Consider the following 8,956-nt stretch of genomic DNA (forward strand, 5'->3'; position numbering starts at 1 on the left):
AAGCGAGGTATAGAAGGCATAACTTTGATGGCTGCAGAAAGGTTTAAATTGAGGGTTCAAGTGGGCTTAAACCATTTCCTACTCTGTTCAATAGAGGCATCAAAGAAGGCAGTGATGGCCCAAATCATGCTGCCATGAATAGAGGGATAATCACCAAAACTTGCACTAAGAGTAATATAAATAACATGTGCCACAATTTCCAAACTCTGATGAATGGGGATTGTTGCCCCCCTGAAATGTGTTGGCTGCCTTTTGTGCTATTGTTGTACTTGTGATACTAATAAAGGACTTTTTGACTTTTAAGATGACCGTTTGGTGCTTTTTATGGCTCACTTGAGCAAGAATTAAGCTGAACAGGGTTTAACCCACTCCTCACTCTATCCAAAGGTTATACATTGATACATTAGTTTGGGAAGTGCATAGTCTATTTGCCTTTAGTAAATCAACCCCACAGCCTCTCAGAGACCTGACTTGGACAACTGCAGTGATGCTCTTGTGATCTTTTAGGATGAATTTCTCCACAGTGCCTGCAGCTACAGAGGCCAGCGAGGGGTTGTTTTAAAGTTAATAACGTGTAAATATACAAAATATCATGTGTAGCACTCTCTAGCTGGTGTGCTAGCTGTATATAGGTTTGGCTGTTAGTGTAGGCAAATTGGCTTGGCTGAGAGCCAGGCCTGGGCTGTGAATTGGGGTCAGGGTTTAGTGACTCAAAACTGTCAAAACTATGTACCTGTTCCAATGGCATATTGGGGGGGGGGGGGAGTGCTTAGAGCAAAACTTCCCCATTTTGGTGGAGCTCCGCTTTAAAGAATAATATGAGCATGAGAATATATGGGAATGTGTCCATCCTGAATAGGTTCAAGGTAGAAGTAGATACTGTCCACTAGTGAAGCCAATAGTCGTAGAAGTAGATAGCGCCCATTAGAGGAGCCAATAACTGTTGAAGTTGACAGTATATATTACAGGAGCCCATATTCGTAGAAGTAGATTGTGTCCACTAGACACCAATGATGGGGCACTATTCCTTCCATTGACACCCACCATGGGGCACTATTCCTCCCACTGATACCAATGATCGAGCACTATTCCTTCTATTGACACCAAACATGGCACATTATTCCTCCCACTGAAACCAATGATGACAATATTCCTCTCTCGATGGGGCACTATTCCTTCCACTGACACCAACAACGGGACAATATTCCTTCCACTGACACCAACCATGTGGAACTATTTCTACCACTAACACTAATGATGGGACACTATTCCTCCCACTGACACCAATGATGCGGCACCATGCCTCCCAATGACACCAATGATTCAGCAATATCCCTTCCTCTGATACCAATGAAGGGGCACTGTTCCTCTCACTGACACCAATGATGGGGCACTATTCCTCCCACTGACACCAATGATGCGGAACCATGCCTCCCAATGACACCAATGATTCAGCAATATCCCTTCCTCTGATACCAATGAAGGGGCACTATTCCTCTCACTGACACCGATGATGGGGCACCATGCCTACCAATGACACTAATCATGGGGCACTATTCCTTCCTCTGATACCAGTGAAGGGTTACTATTCCTTCCAATGACACCAATGATGCAGTACTATTCCTTCCAGTGATACCAACCATGGGCACCATTCCTCCCACTGACACCAATGATGGAGCACCATGCCTCCAAATGACACCAATGATTCAGCAATATCCCTTCCTCTGATACCAATGAAGGGGCACTATTCCTCCCTCTGATACCAGTGATGGGGCACTATTCCTCTCACTGACACCAATGATAGGGCACTATTCCTTCCACTGATACCAATGATGGGGCACTATTCCTTCCACTGATACCAATGATGGGTCACTATGCTTCCCAATGACGCCAATGATGTGGCACCTTTCTTCCTTCTACTGACCCTAGGTCCTAAGTATAATTTGTTTTACACCCACTGACTGCTAAGCCTGAAATATTTTTGCTCTATCTCATGCCGATGCATTTTCTACTCCCACTGACCATAGTCTGACTCCCCTAAAACCTGAAGGACGGTAAACTGGTACTTTGTTTAGAAAGTTTGGAGACCCCACACTCTTGAAGGATCCTGCAGGTACGGGACCAACAATATAACTATGTAAAAAATGTCAAACCTGTAATGCTTCTTTCAATGAAACATTTGATTATTATCTCATTTTCACAAAACAAATAAGTAACCAACCTTTAACAGTCAGTTCCCTATCAATATTGGTATAAATTGAAGTGGAGAATTTATTCAGCGGCTTTCCGGCATTACCATGGCTGGAATTCATTTCATGCACATGAAAACTTTCTCCATTCCGAGGACACAGAGATATTTTGTTAAACTCCCGGATGATAAAGTCTTGCGGTCAATCAGAAGTTGAAATTGCCTGCGGTGAGCATTGGGCATATACTTGAAGAATCATTTTGTGTGACCAAAGAATTCAATTTGATCTCCGACTCCGGAGCTGAAAGACGACGAGGTAAGTGGAGAAATTATTCCCTATTGTTTCACCGGGATGCCTCTGCGCGCACACACGGATGGATGAACAGGTGCAGTCATTTTACTAAATCGTAAACCATTCACTATCCGCCTCCATCAACTCCTAACTATATGCATTGAAGCCTTCCGCCTAACGGGGGAAGATCCATCTCTTTCTGCCTTCGATGTGTTGCGTTTCCTTCTTTTGATAATGTTGTTGGACCGTTAAGTGTAGAAGTTTTGCCAAATGTGGAAAATTGCAGGAAAAGAGAAGAAGAAGCAAATCCAGAAAATAGTTTTCAGTCGAGGAACTGCAATCAGGCTTTTGTTATCAAAAGACAAAATGTATATAGAAGGACAGAGATGGTAGATGTATTCTAAGACATCTTCAAAGAGTATGATACAATGGAAATTGGTATCACAGCAGCCAATAGAAGATAAGTATGTGCTTGGTGAGGCTGCCAATAAAGTGAACCTGTTTCTTTGCATGAGTACAGTGCAACATAGCAACATTCAGGGGCAGACTGGTAACTTTCAACCCAGAGGGCAAGTATAAACCCAAGGCCCATGGTGCAGCGACTCGGCCCACCTCCAGCTCTCCTTCTTCCCATCCTCCTCCTGACCCCCATTCCAAGCTGAAGCCTTGCTCCAAATACTCTCTACTTACCGGCTGAATCCGGGTTCCCAACCTGGCCAGCAGGGGGTGGTTTGGGGGAGCTTGGACAGCTCAGTCGGGGCTGGCCTGGGGAGAACAGTTTCCAGTGGGGCAATGAACCGGCCTCTGCTCAGACATCATTTACACAATCCATGCTGGGGGGGTAGCCTGCGCTCTGACCTTGTCTTCAACCCCGCATGTCAGTGGCAGGGACTTTTTACTTCTCTTCACCAGGAAACCTTTAGGCATGTCTGTGGCAGAAGCAGTGCAGCCTTTTTACGGGGCATCAAAATGGCCCAGGGGGCAATAGCCCCCCTGGCCCAGTCCTCCCCTGACAACATTGAAAGAAAGTGTTAAACTGTCACAGATATAGAATAAAATTAAAGTGATACTACATGATAGAAGCCTTCTTTAACCACTTGACCTCAGGAAGGTTCATGACCAGGCCATTTTTACCCAATCAGCACTACGCTATTTCAATTGACAATTGTTCAGGCAAGCAACGCTGTGCCCAAATTAAATTTATATATTTTTTTTTCACACAAATAGAGCTTTCCTTTGGTGGTAAAGTATTTACTCATCGCTGGGTTTTTATATTTTTTATAATTTAACCACTCCCTAACTGTGCTATAGACGAAAGATGGCTACAACGTGGCTCTGTTGTTCTAGGAGGGTGTCCATGGCGTGTGCATCCGGCATGCTTTGGGATCCCTGTGTCGTTTGGACACAGCCTATTACAATTCATGGTAAAGGGCCAATCACAGTAGCCCTTTACCAAGTGATCAGCTGTGCCCAATCAAAAAAATGGGGTCTGCTACAAGTGTTGCTGTGATTTTGAATGTTCTATGTATTATATACATGCGCTATTTTCTTTGGATCCATGTAAGTGCTTCTATTTTTATAATTAAATTACTTTTACACGGGTACACACTATATCGAGTCTTTTCTTTCCTTGAGGATGATATATTCGACCTATGTGGTATTATATGATGATATACTTGCTGGGAATACAGTAGAGATGTCCAGTGGATACTGAATACATGGGATCCAATTTAGGATTGCTGGCACCGTGATCGTGGAAAAATCATTCTGCTTTTGTGACCTGGAAAGTATATGCTGTATCAGGTCCTATACGTCTGGTAAGCCCCCTCCTGTTTCATCTATGGGTGGAGGTGCACATATCGAATAAGGTGGAGACATTTATATAAGAAGAATTTCCTGCACTTTGGGAGTTTCTTCCTTTATGCACAGAGACTGTTTTCACATGTGTTTTAGGCACTGTTTATATATTTACAGTTGTTGTCAATCCCAATTGTTTATAATATTGGACTTTTATGCACTTTTACCATTGTACTTTGTCACTTTTTGATTTTAGTTTATCACACAGATTCATATGTATTTTGCATGTTGCACTCTGTCACTTTAATCAATATAGCAGCGCCGCATTATTTGCCCATCTGTTGTTACAGCTGATCACAGTGTAAACATGAATTGCCGTTTATCGGCAGTACTTTCCTTATGCGCTTTCACAGCGTTCGGAGAGGAGAGGCGGTAACCAGCAATCCTGACAGGGGACATGCGCAACAGATAATCAGAGCACTGATCATCAGTTCCCTGATTTTTAGGGCAGCCCCATTAGTGGCAATCAGTGCCATCAATGCTGCCCATCAGTGCAGCCCATCAGCACTGCCAATCAGTGCCTCCTATCAGTGCCGCCTATCCGTGCCACCTATCTATGCCTATCAGTGTCACATATTAGTGCATCCTCATCAGTTTCTCCTCATCAGCGCAGCCTATCAGTGGGGGAGAAAAATTACTTATTTGCAAAATTTTATAACAGAAACTAAGAAAAAGGTTTTTTTTTTTCCAAAATGTTCTGTCTTTTTCTGTTTGTTTAGCAAAAAATAAAATACCCAGCAGTGACCAAATACCACCAAAAGAAAGCTCTATTTATGGGATAAAAATTATAAAAAATTCATATGGGTACAGTGTTGCATGATCGTGCAATTGTCATTCAAAGTGTGACAGCGCTAAAAGATGAAAATTGGCCTGGGCAGGAAGATGGTATAAGTGCCCGGGAGGCAAGTGGTTAAATGAAAAAATGGCAAAAAATAATAAAACAAAACAAAAAAAAAAACAATATTTTTCTACTTTCTGTTATAAATCATATCCAATTACCGTATTTATCGGCGTATAACACGCACTTTTTCCTCTAAAATTGGAGGAAAAAGCAGCAGTGCGTGTTATACGCCGATCTTAAAAAAAAAATGGCCAGGAAGCATTGCCGAGAGCAGAAGGGGCGGGCCGGGCCGAGGAGAAGGAAGGACGAGCTGTCATAAGAGCGAGCGAGCGCAGTCATCGGAAGTCCCGTCTATGACAGACGTCACACGTCTCGGCAGAGGAGGCGGGACTTCCGATGACTGCGCTCGCTCGTTCTTCCTGCTCCTCGGCACGGCCCGCCCCCTTCTGCTCTTATGACAGCTAGTCCTTCCTTCTCCTCGGCCCGGCCCGCCCCTTCTGCTCTCGGCGCTCCTTCCCGGCCTTTTCAAATATGGTCAGTTCCAATGGCGCTTGCGAGGCTGCATTGACACTGCTGGTGGGCTGCATACATGGACACTGCTGGTGGGCTGCATATATGGACACTGCTGGTGGGCTGCATTATGGACACTGCTGGTGGGCTGAATATATGGAGACTGCTGTTGGGCTGCATTATGGACACTGCTGGTGGGCTGCATACATGGACACTGCTGGTGGGCTGCATTATGGACACTGCTGGTGGGCTGCATACATGGACACTGCTGGTGGGCTGCATATATGGACACTGCTGGTGGGCTGCATTATGGACACTGCTGGTGGGCTGCATACATGGACACTGCTGGTGGGCTGCATATATGGACACTGCTGGTGGGCTGCATTATGGACACTGCTGGTGGGCTGCATACATGGACACTGCTGGTGGGCTGCATTATGGACACTGCTGGTGGGCTGCATACATGGACACTGCTGGTGGGCTGCATTATGGACACTGCTGGTGGGCTGAATATATGGACACTGCTGGTGGGCTGCATATATGGACACTGCTGGTGGGCTGCATACATGGACACTGCTGGTGAGGATGCATTGTTGGACTGCTGGTGAGGCTGCATTCATGGGCACTGGTGAGATATCATTTGATTTAAAAAAAAAAAAATGTTCTGAGTTCAAAGCTGTTTATTTTAAATTTAAGCTTTTTTCCTGAAATTTCTCTCCAAATATTTGGGTGCGTGTTATACGCCGATAAATACGGTAAATCAAATTTCTTTATAAATGTAGGCCAAAATGTATCCTGCTACATGTCTTTGGTAAAAAGAAAATCCCAAAAATTGTGTAGAGACACTGTACTATTGGGGACACTAGTATAGTTCTGACCGTGACCAGGCTACTGTCTAGACAGACACTATACTAGTAATGGCACTGGTGCGCAGCCATGTTGGAACAGGAAGGGGCCGTCCCCAAACTGTTCCCATAAAGTTGGGAGCATGAAATTTTCCAAAATGTCTTGGTATGCTGACACCACTAAGGGGTCAACCCCCCGAAATACAACCCCACACCATAATCCCCCCTCCACCAAATGATTTGGACCAGTGCACAAAGCAAGGTCTATAAAGACATGGATGAGGGAGTTTGGGGTGGAGGAACTTGACTGGCCTGCACAGAGTCCTGACCTCAACCCGATAGAACCCGAGTCCAAACCTGAGTCCAGCCCTGAGTCCAGACCTCAACCTGATAGAATATCTTTGGAATGAATTAGAGCGGGGACTGCGAGCCAGGCCTTCTCGTCCAACATCAGTGACTGACCTTACAAATGCGCTTCTGGAAGAATGGTCAAACATTCCCATAGACACCCTCCTATACCTTGTGGACAGCCTTCCCAGAAAAGTTGAAGCTGTTATAGCTGCAAAGGGTGGGCCAACTCAATATTGAACCCTACGGACTAAGACTGGGATGCCATTAAAGTTCATGTGCGTGTAAAGGCAGGCGTCCCAATACTTTTGACAATATAGTGTATGTATGAATGGATGGTGGTGAGTTGGCTTTGAGGAAGAGGCGCTGTCTCGAAACGTGTTAGTCAGAATATTAGAGGTGGGTCTTCCAATGAAGAACTCTTGATCAGCAGATCCCCTGCTCAGTAGTATCCCCAGCTCTGCTGATCCCTTGCTCAGTAGTTTCCCCTATCGCTGCTGATCCTCTGGTTTGCTGATATTCCTCTCTTTCTGGTCCCCGCTCACCTCCCGCTATATTTCTGCCACACTGCGCACCTTGTGGGACATTGCTAGTTTCTCCTGCTCCAGTACCCAGCTCTGCTGATCCTCTGACACTCAGTCCTCTTTCTCTGGTCCCTGCTCACCTTCTGCTAAAGCATTGCTCACCACGTGTGCCATCTGCTGGTTGCTCCACTCCAGTCCGGACCCCGCTCACCTTCCTGCTGCTCCACGCTGCACACCAGATGTGACGTCTGCACCCGACACTCCCAGAATATATACAGATGGACCAGAAGCGACTGCTGATGATGTTAGTCATGTGCGGTTCATTTCGTATCTAATTGAAATTCAGACAAATTTTTAATTTTTTCAGGGATTTGGATGTATCCGAATTTCCGAATCACTATAGTAACTAATTTAAACGAATACAAAATAACAAAACACAATTTTGGACAAAATTTTAATAGTTTTCAAGTTTAAATTTAAACCATTTTTGAAATTGTTATCAAATTATATTCGAATTTCTGAAGAGGATAAAATGGAATAGAAAAAAAAGGAATAGAAAATAAAAGAATAGAATAGTAAAAAAAAAAAAAGAATATAATATAATATAGTAAAACAGAACAGAATAGAATATAATAGCAAAATATAATAGAATAGAAAATGAAGGAATAGAATAGAATATAATAGAATAGAATAAAAATAGAATTTAATAGAAAGAATATAAATTTCTACTGAAATTTGAATTTCAAATAGAATACATTTGAATTTTAATACAATAGAACTTAATAGAATAGGAAAAAAAAGAATAGAATAGAATAGAAAAAAGAATAGAATATAATAAAATAGAATATAACCTTCTTCTGAAATTTTAATTTTGATTAGAATGAATTCAAATGTGAATAGAATAGATTTAATAAAAAGAATAGAATATAATTCAAAAAAGAGTAGAATAGGATAGAAAGAAAATCACCATTTCCCAAAACTCAAAAAGAATTAATTCAAATTTGAATAGAGTATAATATAATTGAATAGAATAGAAAGAATATAATCATCTTTGGAAAATTTAATTTTGAATAGAATACATTCAAACAGAATAGAATAGAAAATAAAAAAAATAGAATAGAAAAAATAGAATAGAATAAAATAAACAAAAGAAAATAATAGAAAGAATATAATTATATAACTTTTTTGTGAAATTCAAATTTGGAATCGAATAGATAAGAATATAATATAATAGAAAAGAAAAAGAATAGAATAGAAAATAAAACAATAGAATAGAATGAAATAGAAAGAATATAACCATCTTCCAAAATTCGAATAATCGAATAGAATAAATTTGATTTGAATAGAATTTAATTCTAATCCAAATGCAATTTAAATGGAATTCAAATCAATTCACATTTTCCGAGTTCAACCAAATTTTGAAAAAAATTTGAATCGATTTGAATTCGAATAAACAAAACGAATTCCGAAAATAATGAAACAAATAAATTAATTTAACTAAAGAATTTTATGTAAATACTGAATTGAAATGAAACAGATTTTTTCATTCTG

At 41.8% G+C, this 8,956-nt stretch overlaps 1 long non-coding RNA gene across 1 annotated transcript in view; it reads left to right on the plus strand.

Annotated features, from left to right (window-relative positions):
* The window catches only part of LOC309558097, a 540,747-nt gene extending 532,618 nt beyond the window's left edge, over window positions 1–8,129 (plus strand). The window contains exon 3 of the long non-coding RNA XR_014225404.1: window positions 8,116–8,129. This is a non-coding gene — a long non-coding RNA (uncharacterized lncRNA). The remainder of the gene's footprint in view (window positions 1–8,115) is intronic.
* Window positions 8,130–8,956: the final 827 nt, after the last annotated feature.

The sequence above is a fragment of the Pelophylax lessonae genome, assembly GCF_965119305.1.
Source record: "Pelophylax lessonae genome assembly, chromosome: 6".
Lineage (NCBI taxonomy): Eukaryota > Metazoa > Chordata > Amphibia > Anura > Ranidae > Pelophylax > Pelophylax lessonae.